A 15,354-nucleotide genomic window follows, 5' to 3' on the forward strand; every position below is an offset into this window, starting at 1 on the left:
TATTTCTGCATATTTAGCAAAATTGTACCATTTCTTCACTCAGTGAAGTGATAGTTAAGCTTCTGCAGCAGTTTGCTCTCAAGGTTCTTTCTGTGAAGCTCTAACTGTTTAACAGTGAACAGGAGTCCTGCATGACTGAGAAGTCCTTCACAAGCTACAGATGCAGGAAGAGCTGTATCTATTTTGATCAACAGCTTCTTGATGTGAGGAAAGCCATGCAATAGATCCACACCTCCAGTGAATGGGCATGAAAGTTACCTCTCCAGCTCCACTGCTTCTGGCTTTCCTGACCCCATGGATCCATCATCTTTGTCGAACAGGCCGCTGTTTGAGCTGGCCTCATCCAGCTCTGTGTCTAGGTGATGTCTGATGAAGTGGAGACCTGTGGAAAGATGTAAGGTTTTCAAAAGAATTAGGTCTGGTCATTATAGTGCTGTATACACTGCCAAGCTGCAGATGTTTCTTTGGAGCTAGCCTCCAAAAGCTGGCCATACACTGTGTGATTTTTGGCCCGTTGTGAGCCGATTTTTCAGTCCGTTTTGGGGATCAGTCTGTGTTTTGCCTTAATTGTGTGTGCATCATGTAGTATACATGGGGTAACGAAAAACAGTTAACACCTCACGACCAGCTCCCAACCATCAATCGTATGGTCGCATGATAATCAAACCTGTTTGAAATCCTGTCGCCCCTCAACGCAGCCTCTCACACTGCGCACGCACAAACACAGAAATGAAAGAGAAAAGGTGGAGCAGCACGGCAGTGCAGCGTGTGATCTGGACACAAGAGATGGAGGCACAACTTGTAGGATGAGGCAAGCTCATCCGAGTACATAAGCGTAGAGATGCTACCTAGGCAAAAGAAAAATAGAGCTATATCATGTTATAACGTGAAAAGTTTATTGTTCTAGCAATATACTTTCCACGTTTGTGCAATATATCATTCACGTTTGAACTATAATATCACGTTCGTACAATATAATATTTATATTGCACGAACGTGATAATTATGTATATTATAATAACATGATATTATATTGTTCAAATGTGAAAAGTATATTGTTAGAAAAATGTGCCACATCTCGCAGTTGCTCATCGGAGCAGCACCGCCGCTGCCACTGGACCCAGGGCAAGCCGCCGGAGCAGCAGCGCCGCCGCCACTGACTCAGTGGCAGGTCGCCAGAACCGTTTCGCCGCTGCTATCGGACCCGTGGCCGCCCGCCAGAGCTGCAGCGCTTCCACCAAGGGGTTAGAGGTAGGCCACCTGAACTGTTTTGCTGCCACTGCCTAACCCACAGCAGGTCCCGCTTGTTTTGCCGTCCTCCGGGTCGCCGCCCGACCTGTGTTTGCTGCCACCGGACCGGGGGTTGGACTATTGAACTGGGTTTTTTCTTTTGTTGTTTTGTGGTGTTTGTTTAGCGGAGAGGTTTCTCAAAGCACTTCATTATAACAGGTGTTAGAGCAACTGGTCGGTAGTCGTTGAGGCTGCTAATGTTAGTACGCTTTGGCAGTGGGACAATTGTGGCTGACTTTAGGCACGGTGGGATGCAGGACTGGGACAGTGAAGTGTTGAAGATCTTAGTGAAGACCCCAGCCAGCTGGTCTGCACACTCTTTTAGGACCCTTGCGATTACCCCATCTGGTCTGGTGGCCTTTCTGGGCTTCACTGGCCACAGTGTGCGCCTCACCTCATATTCCTGCACCATGAGGGTTGGGCTGCTGCTGCTGTCCGATATTTTTGCTGCTGCTGCCTCTGGTCCCTTCACCTCAAAGCGTGCGAAGAGGTGGTTCAGCTCCTCCGCAAGCACCGCGTTACCTTCAGTCAACGTGGTATTTCAAGGTTTGTAGTTGGTTAAGTGCTAAACCCCCTGCCATACCTGTCGTGAGTTGTTGTTGCTGAAGTGGTCTTTGATCCTTCTCTTGTAATGTAAACAGAACTGGTCCTTGTACTGAACCCTGTGGAACTCCAATATTAAACTTTTTCTGTGAAGAAGACTCTTCAGTTGCATGAATTATAAAAAAATAATAAGACACAAACTGTACTGTTCAGTACAGAAAAAAGCTTTTGTAACAATTACTTGTGTCACGGTCCTGGGTCGGTATTTCTAGATTCCTAGTTTTGGTAGTACTTTGAGTTCTTGTTTTTAGGTTTTGTTATTTGGTTTCCCAGTGTTAATTCTGTGCTCCCACTTCTCTGTGTTCCCTCTGTCTGTCCATGGTGTCACACTGTTTGCTCGTGAATCCATCTGTTAAGTTCTGTGTTTTGTCTGGTTCTCTGTATCTGTGAGTTTCCTGTTTTATTCTGAAGGTCTCTGTCTCATGTGAGTGTGTTCAATTTATGTTTCCCCTTTCTCATCAGCTCTGATTTCTCCCAGGTGTATTCCTCACCTATCTCCCATCTCTTGATTACTGCTGTGTGTATTTAAGCTCTGTATGTTCTCCTGCCTGTTGCCAGTTCATCTGTGTTCTTTCTCTGCGTTTTCCTGCATCTCCGTTTCAAGGTTTGTTTTTGCTTAGTTTTCCCGGTTTAGGTTTTCTCTGTTCTGTTTTTCCCCACTGTTGGGTCTAAACTTAGACCCCGCTGACTCCGGGACTTATTCCCGTGGAAAACAAAAAAAGCAAGGCAACAGCGGTCGATCGATTTACTTGTAAGGGAGGCCTTGTTGGTATCTCAGGAACGCACTTCAAATCCCATCACGAATGACCCAGAGTCAGGCCTCCGCTCGCTGCCTTTTATTTAAAAAAACTGTCACAATAGGCAATAGTTTACACAAGTACCTCCCCTCGTAAACCCCCCTTGGTTACAAAGACAAGGCACTGTATGTGTGTGTGTGTGTGTGTGTGTGTGTCTTCCTGATTACAACTGTTTCTAACAACATCCTGGTCATAAAGAGGGTAATCTCCCCCACACCCAATGTATGGTTCAATTCCTGTATTGGTTCACCATACACAACACAGTGAAGCCATAAAAAGGGCAGGAAGCTTACCAAACATCAAACAAACCTTCACAAGGATGTGCTTGTGATAAAACACTACAGTCCCCCCAGAACCTCGAGAGGCTGGGGAGGGGGACAAAGGAATTCCCTTCATCACAGAGTTGAAACAATGTAGAAATGGTAAGCATAAAAATGACAACATTTAACGATTCACTTTAACAGCCACCCTCGCCTTTGTTGTATGTTCTCTCCATTAATAAAGCTCCTTCACATCGGTAACGCCTGCATCTTGGATCCTTTAATAATTTCACACGGCTTGCCCCCCGAGCCTTGACAACTTGGTTTAGGTTACAGAAAGAAATCTCAATGTGGTGAACTAGATTACGTTACTGCAGGTGAACAGGAAACCATAACTCCCTCAAAAACCTCAGCAGTCTTCTGGTAAATTGCAAAAGTTAGTTGAATTGTTTAGCCTCTTTCTTGCTATGAGTGCCTGCATGGAACCATGTACAATGCACCTGTCCGTCATTACAACTGCAGCTCCTTAGCAAAGGCTCCCACTGGGTTCTATATCCCTAAGAGACAAGAGCTCAAGGATGCACAAATGTGAAGACTTTGTTATTTAGTTTCAAAGACGGAAATGTTGTGATTTGCTTCACCACTGACAAGCCAGTGTTGTGGCGTTTCTCTGTACTCTTGATGCTGTGCTGCGTGATCAAACAGATCTACAGAGCTAGGCATACAGGATGAACTGAGGGTGAGACTCGTAAAGCACTCCCCATCTTTATTAATTAACTTGACCAGCCAAACTAATGTTTAACATTGTTTCAAATGTGGCTTTAAATGGTTCACTGGAAATCAGCTATCATTTCTACTGGTCATGCATTTAACACAGGCTCCCAATATTTTTGTAAACCTGGCTGTCCAGATGTCAATCTAATATATTCATTATTACATTACAAAAAAGTTTAAATGTAAAAACTAAAGCCTTCGTCATTTCTGCTTTCAAAAGACACACGTACCTGTTTGGAGTGCTTCAGTACCACCTGTCAAAATAAACTTCTACCAAGACTGAAAACCACACAGGAAAACTGTCAAGTGCTAACCCACTGGATATTTCAGCACTTTTCCTCCAAAACCTAATGGGTATGTCAGGAAAACTTCGGCCACCTGCAGGCAAAGTATTACTAAAACAAAACTTATGCTTTTTGGTTTACTGTGTGTATGATGATTTTCTCTTGCCTACAGGATTCAGACACGTCCCCATCATCCTGCTCTGCAGCACGAGTCCAATCTAACTGTTCTGCAATTTGCAACGTGACTGGCTGGAGTGTGTCTCTGTCTATATCAGATATCGGACACTCTGGCCTTGATGCTCTGCAGCTACAGGGAGGTGACTTTGTGTCTGTTGCAGCTCAAGGCCAGGCTCTCCAAGGCTGTCCTCTGAGGTTGGTGTGTCTGTGAAACAGAGGGATAAATCAACAAATGGAGACTACCACCACCAAGAGCAACACAGCCACAAGGCCAGATTAGAGACAGGAGGCCCCCCTTTGAATATTTCAGAATGGTCGCTGGATGTGTCTCAGCCACTGTGAGCTATATGGTGGCCCCTAGAGACAAAGCACGTGCAAACTCCAAAACACGTGCAAACTCCAAAACGCGTGCAAACTCCAAAACACGGAAGTGCTCCAGGACACTAGGGGCAGTGTTGAGCTTTTGTTACCTAGTAACTACACAAGCCAGGACGTACCAATGACCGGATTTGGGCTGTATCCCAATTCAGGGTCTGCAGCCTTAAAAGCCGCATTTTAAGGCCGATTACATCACAGTGACGCGATGAAGGCTGTCCCAATTCAAAGGCTGCTTGAAATGCGGCCCTCAAATACGTCCTTCATTTTCTTGAATTTTAAGGATGGGTCAGTGTAGCCTTCATGGCCCAACATATCCCACACTTCATAGCGCGGCGGTGGCGTGGATAATTTTGCCGAAAAAAAAATGGCGGAAGTGGGCCGGCCGAAGAGTAAACTTTCAAAAGTAAGTACTGAATATTATGTCACTTATTTATGCGCAAATGTTTAATAATGAAGAACATTAAAACATTACTGTTGGCCACATGTCGGGAAAGTACGGAGCCCCGCAAGGGACATGGGAGAGAAAAAAAAAAAAGACTACGATGAACTTTTGCGAGATCTCGCAAAACTAACTCGGGATCTCGCAAAAGTTGAATTCCAACAATGGCGGCAGCTACTTAGTTGTAATATTACTCTTTCTGGGTCACAAAATAAACTTTTAAGATATTTTGAGGCGTGAATGTAGCTGTGTAAACGTCAAATATTTGCTCGGTTTACAAGACATCACATGTTTGCAAAAGTGCTCCAACGTTTTCGGAGATGTCTGATTCCCACCATCTCGAAGCTAACGGGAGGTCAAGACCTACTACAGCCGGCGGGAACACCGCTCTCCCGGCACATCGTGCCTCGACCTCCCGGTCGACTTCGAGCTGGCAGCCTCCGAAGAATGCGGCTAAAACTTTTGTGAGATCCCGAGTTAGTTTTGCGAGATCTCGCAAAAGTTCATCGTAATTTTTTTTTCTCCCATGTCCCTTGCAGGGCTCTGTAGGAAAGTTATGTTCCATTAACGATGTTTGTACTAACTTGGTTTTAAAGTCTTTACTTCAAAATATACGCCGTTCAATAGTCGGCCTTAATATTACAGAGAATGTGATGATTTTATGGATAATTAAAGTCAGTCATATATCCACAAACACAAGCTGAAAGTCAGTGAATGCTGCTCGGTTTGCAGTCCTGAATATCACGGCACAAGCAGGATTCACTGCACTGTTGATGTTAGCTATGTTATATTGCTGCCTCTGTTCGGTGGTGTCGAGCCAAACGGACTTTAACGTTTGTTTGAACGAGCTCACGGTTCACTCGTTAAGCTGAAAGAAAGATGCTTTAATCACAGGAGTCACACATGTGTCCATTGTACCATCTGGGAACTCTTCTTGTTTATGTAGCGAGTAAAAGCCACCGAGTAACCGCTAAGGGCCTCTATACTACTTGTGCAAACTTTCAGGCCCAAAGCTCTCACAGGAACGAGCCCAGAATAAACGGGACAAGAGGGTCAATATCAGTCAGATATGTTAAAATTTATTATTTTAAAAGAACACAAAGGGTTTGCAAAAAAAAAGCCTAAAACATCAAAATGGAAAAGGTCACTAACGACCACAAGATAGTGTTATTGGTGCAACCTGCCAGCAATGCAACTATCACCTGAGGGCTTGCTCTACCCCGGTGGTCCCAGATGCTCGTTGCTTTAAAAGAAACAAATCCACCCCAAATAAATACGAGCCCAACAGAACACTTATCGCATGCACTAAGTGTTTTAGTTCAGGCAATAATCGGTGGCACTAAAATCCCTCTTAATAAAACTTATTCACTACAAATCCACACAGAGCACCTCTAAAAGACCTGCGTCCCCTAAGGTAAGAGCCCAGCTCAGGGATTGCACATTGCCCGACTAATAAAACAGTTTTAAAAGGTGACCCTACTAAAACCAAAAACGCAACAAAAAAGGAGAAGGAGGAAAAAACAGTGACAAATTCACATGTGCAGCCTGCCCTGCAGGAGGCAATACAATATAAATTAGATTATAGTGCATAAATATACTTTTTTTAATGTCAAATATATTAAGTTACCATACCTCCAGCAGACAACTGTGTTTGCTGCACACCTGGCTTATCTTGGCTTATCATCTAAAATCACTACTAAAAACATAAAATACAATAAACATCAAATACATTTCAACAAATTTTTAAAAAGCACTAAAAGAAAAACAGCCTGTACCTCGAACCTCTGCTGTAGAGGTTTAAAACAACCGTTTGTGTAGCAGACAATAAAAACCCTCCATTGTGTCCCCTGGGTCCTAAAGCCTTCCCCATTACATTTAGCACTCGTAATAACACAAACACTAAATCCTCGTTCTGAGACGGTCACCTGTTTGTCTGTCCTGCACTCTTTCTCTTTTTCTTTCTCTCTGATTGTGTAATAAAAGTATGAACATGTATTTATAAGTTACACTTGTGTTTGAATCCTGCAGCTTATCACACATTTGATTTCCATGTGTGACAACTGCAAGTGTCCAGAGTGAGGACAGACTGAGGGACCCACTGCTGCACATCATCTGTGAGACTTTGCACCCCTGATGATCCACTAGGACAAACTCAGCAGTGTGTGAGGAAGAGGAGGAGGAAGAGCCAGCAGTAGCTGACAGATGGAGAGAATAGACAGACTGTTCCCTGTTTGTGAAGGACTGCTAGAAAAGTTTAAAATAACTAATTGTCTGTCCTGAATCAGTCTTATTAGGTAATGTTCAAATAATTTTATCATTCCAGTGTTTTCAGTGTGGGAGAAAGTACTCAGGGCCTTCAAGTTACACACTATGAAAGGCAGAAACAAGTTTAATGTTCAGAAACCTAAAGTATGTATCAGCAGCAGAATGGACCTAAAAATAAATGTTTGTTTCAGTTCTATGAAGCTTGAGTATTTTGAATTAGTAGCACTGCTGTGTGTGTTGCATCATATTGCTGTAATTGTTTATATGTTTTATATATTTTGAGGTAAGTTGATCTATAGTGTTACATCATATTCCATAAGGATGTTACAGTGGGGCAAAAAAGTATTTAGTCAGCCACCGATTGTGCAAGTTCCCCCACTTAAAATGATGACAGAGGTCAGTAATTTGCACCAGAGGTACACTTCAACTGTGAGAGACAGAATGTGAAAAAAAAATCCATGAATTCACATGGTAGGATTTGTAAAGAATTTATTCGTAAATCAGGGTGGAAAATAAGTATTTGGTCAATAACAAAAATACAACTCAATACTTTGTAACATAACCTTTGTTGGCAATAACAGAGGTCAAACGTTTACTATAGGTCTTTACCAGGTTTGCACACACAGTAGCTGGTATTTTGGCCCATTCCTCCATGCAGATCTTCTCAAGAGCAGTGATGTTTTGGGGCTGTCGCCGAGCAACACGGACTTTCAACTCCCGCCACAGATTTTCTATGGGGTTGAGGTCTGGAGACTGGCTAGGCCACTCCAGGACTTTCAAATGCTTCTTACGGAGCCACTCCTTTGTTGCCCGGGCGGTGTGTTTTGGATCATTGTCATGTTGGAAGACCCAGCCTCGTTTCATCTTCAAAGTTCTCACTGATGGAAGGAGGTTTTGGCTCAAAATCTCACGATACTTGGCCCCATTCATTCTGTCCTTAACACGGATCAGTCGTCCTGTCCCCTTGGCAGAAAAACAGCCCCATAGCATGATGTTTCCACCCCCATGCTTCACAGTAGGTATGGTGTTCTTGGGATGCAACTCAGTATTCTTCTTCCTCCAAACACGACGAGTTGAGTTTATACCAAAAAGTTCTACTTTGGTTTCATCTGACCACATGACATTCTCCCAATCCTCTGCTGTATCATCCATGTGCTCTCTGGCAAACTTCAGACGGGCCTGGACATGCACTGGCTTCAGCAGCGGAACACGTCTGGCACTGCGGGATTTGATTCCCTGCCGTTGTAGTGTGTTACTGATGGTGACCTTTGTTACTTTGGTCCCAGCTCTCTGCAGGTCATTCACCAGGTCCCCCCGTGTGGTTCTGGGATCTTTGCTCACCGTTCTCATGATCATTTTGACCCCACGGGATGAGATCTTGCGTGGAGCCCCAGATCAAGGGAGATTATCAGTGGTCTTGTATGTCTTCCATTTTCTGATGATTGCTCCCACCGTTGATTTTTTCACACCAAGCTGCTTGCCTATTGTAGATTCACTCTTCCCAGTCTGGTGCAGGTCTACAATTCTTTTCCTGGTGTCCTTCGAAAGCTCTTTGGTCTTGGCCATGGCGGAGTTTGGAGTCTGACTGGTTGAGGCTGTGGACAGGTGTCTTTTATACAGATGATGAGGTCAAACAGGTGCCATTCATACAGGTAACGAGTGGGGGACAGAAAAGCTTCTTACAGAAGACGTTACAGGTCTGTGAGAGCCAGGGATTTTCCTTGTTTGAGGTGACCAAATACTTATTTTCCACCCTGATTTACGAATAAATTCTTTACAAATCCTACCATGTGAATTCATGGATTTTTTTTTCACATTCTGTCTCTCACAGTTGAAGTGTACCTCTGGTGCAAATTACTGACCTCTGTCATCATTTTAAGTGGGGGAACTTGCACAATCGGTGGCTGACTAAATACTTTTTTGCCCCACTGTATGTGTTTGTATACTTTCTGCCCAGTTTGACCCATTTAGCAGAAGTCAGCCTGTTTAAGGCTCTGATATCTATTCTCTATGACTTAAAGCAGTTATGACATGGTCTGATTTTCTCACCCAATAAAGGAATATTCAATATATCAGTCTACTCTTCATTCTATCAGAAACAGTTATCACAGCTTGTACATTTTCTTTTTATAAATATATGTAAGCAATGAGCCAAATTTAGTAATGCCAACATACTGAAGGAACAACATTTCTCTTATATATGATACACCTATATATGCACTGTTAAAGATACTTGTCTTTGAGTGAAGATTTAAGGTGATAAGACATAAATAACTGCAACTTGAATCTGTACTGAAGCTCAGTATTTGACACAGAATTCATGTTCACTGCTGTAATAGCTAATAATGATTAATATAATAACTATAATATTGGCCATATTATATTCACATTACCAAAGTGAGATGACTTTAGTCTCATGAACAACATTAGCTAATTGTTATTTACTAGCTAATCTTAAAATGACCATCCAGTACAGAAATGAAGCCCAAAAATCATGTTTTACAGTCCTGTGGTCTCAGCCTCAGATACTTATCAAATCACACAAAGCTCATGTAGAAACAAACAAACAAATGAACAAAATATGTTCTTCATTTCTGTCAAACAAAGTTGTATGACACGTTTCCAGCGGTTAGTATCATGGTTGCTAGGCAACCTGGGCAGCGCAACGGAGATTAGACCGTCCCATAGAGCCCATGTGTTTGCAACAAACCGTTTATTTTGCAAATCGAGCTCAACACTGCCCCTAGCGTCCTGGAGCACTTCCATTTTGTTTTGGATTTCGTAAGTGTTTTGTATTTTGTAAGTCTTTTGGAGTTTGCATGTGTTTTGGATTTTGTACGTGTTTTGTATGGGCAGAAATCTGTGCTGAATTTGAATAAGTTAAATTCGAATTTGAAATGCTCGGATTGAATCTGAATTGTAACTTGAATAAATGCTTTTAAAAATTGAATATGAATTAGCCTAATTTAAAATTCAATCTATTGGTTTGAAAATGATCATCACTAAACTGAAATTGAATTTTATATTTTGAAAATTAATTCATTTGCTTTGAAACTGTATTTTATCCTTCAAAAATTTAGCTCTCGAATAATTTCAGATTCACTTCTCACCATTCAGTTTCAGTTCTACAATTCAATTTCAGTTCCAAAATTCAGTTTTTTGGAACTTACATCCGGTTCCGGTTCAAGAGTAATCAAGCGCAGATTAATAGAACTACGTTTTACCAGCGGACCGAAAGTGTTACTGACGGGAATCTACAGCGTCTTGAGCTGAATTACGACTTCAGAAGTCATTCGTCATGTCGAATGACCAGCGGATAAACTCTCAGGTTGGTAATAAATGTATTACATGTATAAGAACAAGCGTCATGTTAACAAATGATAGCCGTACAGTAACTTTTATGCTTCTTGTAGCTGTTAGCTAAAAACGCTAATTTAGCGTAGTTTGCCCTGAATTCAGCTTTGACAAACAAATATGATCGACTGTTTCTAGTAGAATTCCAAAGTTGTCATCTTGTACCCGCTCAGAGGCCTGTATGCTTGCAGAGACCCCTACAGTAGGGAAACATGCAAAACGGTGTCCAAACCTTTGTATTTTAGCTTTATTTATGTCTTACACAGCATCCCAACTCTTTAGCTAACTTAATAACTTTAGCTAAAGTGAATAGTTGGTCTAATTCATTAGTGCAGCATTACTGGATCACATCTGTTTGAAGTGATATAATATGATATACAACTATCACTGAAACAGCAAACTTTGTAAATAAACAAACAACACTTCTCATTCTCTAAACATTTGGCCACAGCTGTAGATTACACTATCAGTGCTTGTTCACCATACATAGGTCATGTATGGTGAACCATGGTGTATGGTCACTCCTGCTGGATAAAATGAAAATTACCACTTGTGCAAATGACATTCTACCTGCTGGGCTGTTTAAAAATGCTCTCTCTGTCATTGGCCCCTCTATTGTAGAGATATGCAATGCCTCTCTTTTAACAGGTGTGGTCCCTACATTCTGTAAACATGCTGTTGTTGAGCCGATATTAAAAAAGAGCAGTTTGGATCCAACTCAGCTTAAGAATTATAGGCCTATCTCTAAGCTTCCATTATTATCGAAAATTCTGGAAAAAGTAGTTGCAGATCAACTTACCACTTTTTTAGAAAAACATGAAATTTATGACAAATTTCAGTCAGGTTTCCGTAAAAGTCACTCAACAGAAACCGCATTACTTAAAGTCTCTAGTGACATTATGATGTCAGCTGACTCCGGAGCATCCTCAGTCATGGTTTTGTTGGACTTGACATCTGCCTTTGACACCATTGACCACACCATCCTGATTAACAGGCTCCGGGACGTAGTTGGTGTGTCTGGTCTGGCTTTGAAGTGGTTTCAGTCATATCTCTCTAACAGATCTTTTAGTGTTTTTGCAAATCGGTTTATGTCACATTCTAAAGATCTGAGATGTGGGGTACCGCAGGGTTCAGTTCTGGGTCCTATTCTTTTTCTTTTGTACATGTTACCTCTAGGACTTATAATTAGGCAGTTCCCTGAGGTGTCTTATCACTTCTATGCTGATGATATTCAGCTCTATTGTTCTTTTAAGCCGATGGAAGTCCATAAACTGTCCTCTTTAATTAAATGTTTAGCTTCCATTGAACAGTGGCTTGGTGACAACTACTTACAGTTGAACTCTGAGAAGTCAGAAACATTAATTATTGCCCCTGACAACCAGATATCTCTAATCAAACAGCATCTTGGTTCTCTTGGCTCATCTGTTCACCTGAGCCTCAGGTACCTTGGTGTGATCTTTGATTCTGCCATGTCCCTAGAACAACACTCTCGCCAGTTAATTAGGAACTGCCTTTTTCAGCTAAGAAACATCTCCAAACTGCGAACTTTGCTGTCTAAGTCTGAGTTAGAAATGGTTATTCATGCTTTTATCTCTTCTTGCTTAGATTATTGTAACAGCCTTTTTCTTTGTTTGAGCAAAAGGAATCTTGACCGTCTCCAGTTAGTCCAGAATGCTGCTGCAAGGCTTTTAACTAAGACACGGAAAAGAGAGCACATTACACCAGTGTTACGTTCATTACACTGGCTTCCAGTACATTTTAGAATTCATTTTAAAATCTTGGTACTGACTTTTAAAGCTTTGAATTGTGATGCCCCTGCTTACATTTCTGATCTTTTAGAACCCCACGCTCCCTCTCGCAGCCTGAGATCTTCTAATCAAAGGCTGTTGGTAGTCCCATGAACTCGTTTTAAGACCAGAGGAGATAGATCTTTTAGAGCGGTGGCCCCCAGGTTGTGGAATGCTCTCCCTACATCATTACGTTGCCTTGATTGTATTTATTCTTTTAAAAAGCAGCTTAAGACTCATTTATTTAGATTGGCTTTTAATTAGATTTGTGCTGTGTTTTATTATTAATGTATTTTATGTATTTCTGTTTTATATTACTGTGAAGCACTTTGTGGTTTTTATCCTGTGAAAAGTGCTATATAAATAAATTGATTTGATTTGATTTGATTTTACTCTTGACAAGAATTACATTTCTAAATTTACTTTGTGCATTTACAGGTAAACAATATCTAAATCTAAATGACTGCTTTGTCTTTGAAAAGGTGAAGAGCCTGAGGCCGGTGACAGTCCAGTTCTACTCCAAGTACACCCTTACGGTGGCTCACAGGACAAGGCTACATTCCTGTCCTGCCAGAAGAGAAGAGAAACTTCAGAGTCTTCATGCAGTTCAACCACACCTGTCATATTCCATATGACAGGGGTCTCAAACTCCAGTCCTCAAGGGCCGGTGTCATGCGACTTTTCCATGTGTCCCTGGTGCAACACACCTGAATACAATTAGGTCATTAGCAAGAGTATAGAACTTGACTGCATGCTGAGGTGGCAACCCCTAACCCTACTCAAGTAAATTTAAGTAAATGTATGTATTTGGAAACATATACTTCTAAAAATACTTTTATTGTTCATTCACTCATGAGCTGCTGTAACATGAATCAAATGGCTGAATTGCCAACTCAGCATGCAGTCAAGTTCTATAGTCTTCCTAATGACCTACTAGGTGTGTTGCAACAGGGACACGTGGAAAAGTTGCAGGACAGTGGCCCTCGAGGACTGGAGTTTGAGACCCCTGCCATATGGTGTTCATGCAGTTTTCTACCCCACAGTTACAGCATGTCTGACTGCCTGTTCAGCATATGCAAAAATATATGATGAGTTTAAGCATGTGATGACCAAGGTCTTCCATTATGGTGTTTGTCATCACATGTCACAGACATCTGGATGATCATTTGGAATAAACAAAAAACTAAAAACTTGTTACTTCATCTTTTATCTTTATTATTATTATTGTTCTTATTTTACATTTTTCATTGTTAGGCATTAGGTTTATTTGTAGTAGTCCTTTCCAACTTTTTTCCCTCTTCCATGTTACTGTGTCAGCTTGTCAGCATCTATTTGGGGTTGGGAGTGGAACAGAAAGTAAGGAAATCCAAAGTGCCATTAAAACCACGAGAGGTTCTTATATTTCAGAAGAAGGGATTAATTCAAAAGAAATGACCTCAATGCCATATTTTATTTAGGAACCCTAGAGAGCACTTTGCAAAATAACACATTCTTATAATTTCACCCTCAGATGAGCCAAGCTACGACTGTCAGGGAAGGTGATGTAGGTACAGAACATGTGAGAGTGGTTAAGTTAATGTCTCTTGTCTAGATGAAGGCACAAGAGGGATCAATGGCAAGGCGTAGAGATTCAGTATCTTCAGTCTTCAGTGGACACTCCATTTCTGGTACAAAACACCTGTAAAAGATGGTTGATTTAGGAGGCGACCCGACAACTTCAGCCTGTCAAACATAGCAATGGAGCAGTATGTTTAAAAAAACAAACAAACAAACAAATTAAGCATGCACTCAGTACCCTAAGAATTATTATGGTAGTTAAACACAGTGACAGTCACATATCATATCACTTCAAACAGAGGTGATCCAGTAATGCTGCACTAATGAATTAGACCAACTATTCACTTTAGCTAAAGTTATTAAGTTAGCTAAAGAGTTGGGATGCTGTGTAAGACATAAATAAAGCTAAAATACAAAGGTTTGGACACCGTTTTGCATGTTTCCCTACTGTAGGGGTCTCTGCAAGCATACAGGGCTCTGAGCGGGTACAAGATGACAACTTTGGAATTCTACTAGAAACAGTCGATCATATTTGTTTGTCAAAGCTGAATTCACACTGGTGATGGCAAATTAGTATTTTTAGCTAACAGCTAGAATAAGCATAAAAGTTACTGTACGGCTATCATTTGTTAACATGACGCTTGTTCTTATACATGTAATACATTTATTACCAACCTGAGAGTTTATCCGCTGGTCATTCGGTCATTCAATCCGAGCAATTCAAATTCAAATTTAACTTATTCAAATTCAGTTTCTGATGGCACAGATTTCTGCCCATAGTTTTGGAGTTTGCATGTGCTTTGTATTTTGTAAGTGTTTTGGAGTTTGCATGTCTTTTGGATTTTGTACGTGTTTTGGAGTTTGTAAGTGCTTTGTCTCTAGGGGCCACCGTGGAGCTACACATCCAGCTGCTGCTCTACTCAGGCAGAGATGCTGGTTTGGGACAAAGCTGGAAACATGAAACGCTGTCATCTAACACTTGGTCAGAAGAAGCAGCTACAAAACAAGAGTACAGAAACCAGTGGGACTGGACAGAAAATGCCCACAGGCTCCTTTTTCTTGCTGTTAGGCCAGCTGTGCTTTTCTCTTCTTTAGCCCCGTGTAATTACAAATGTTTTGCTGGTCAAAATGATCTGTCGATCACTTAGTACAAAGCTTGTTCTACTGTATTTTCAAGGGCAAAATATGAAAAACATATATGTTTTTTCATATTGATATAAAATGCAAATTTGCAAAGAATAATTTTTTTTTTTTTATTGCACTTCCTTTTATTTTTGCTACAACTAGATTTGTATGCCTGTCATGTTTAAGGCTGTGTGAGAGGTCGATTCATTTGTAGTTGGGGAGCAGCACCAATAACACCAAGGCGAGCTTTAATGCTGAGAGATC

General features: G+C 41.4%; 1 long non-coding RNA gene across 1 annotated transcript; it reads right to left on the reverse strand.

Moving 5' to 3' along the window:
• Nucleotides 1–11,762: 11,762 nt before the first annotated feature.
• LOC146504095 (uncharacterized) lies at nt 11,763–14,660 on the reverse strand. The gene is made up of 2 exons (XR_014868641.1): nt 13,844–14,660; nt 11,763–13,736 (listed from the first exon to the last, which is right to left on the reverse strand). It is a non-coding gene; the product is annotated as an uncharacterized LOC146504095 (long non-coding RNA).
• Between the last annotated feature and the right edge of the window lie 694 nt (nt 14,661–15,354).

This window comes from Neolamprologus multifasciatus, chromosome 14 (genome assembly GCF_963576455.1).
Source record: "Neolamprologus multifasciatus chromosome 14, fNeoMul1.2, whole genome shotgun sequence".
NCBI lineage: Eukaryota > Metazoa > Chordata > Actinopteri > Cichliformes > Cichlidae > Neolamprologus > Neolamprologus multifasciatus.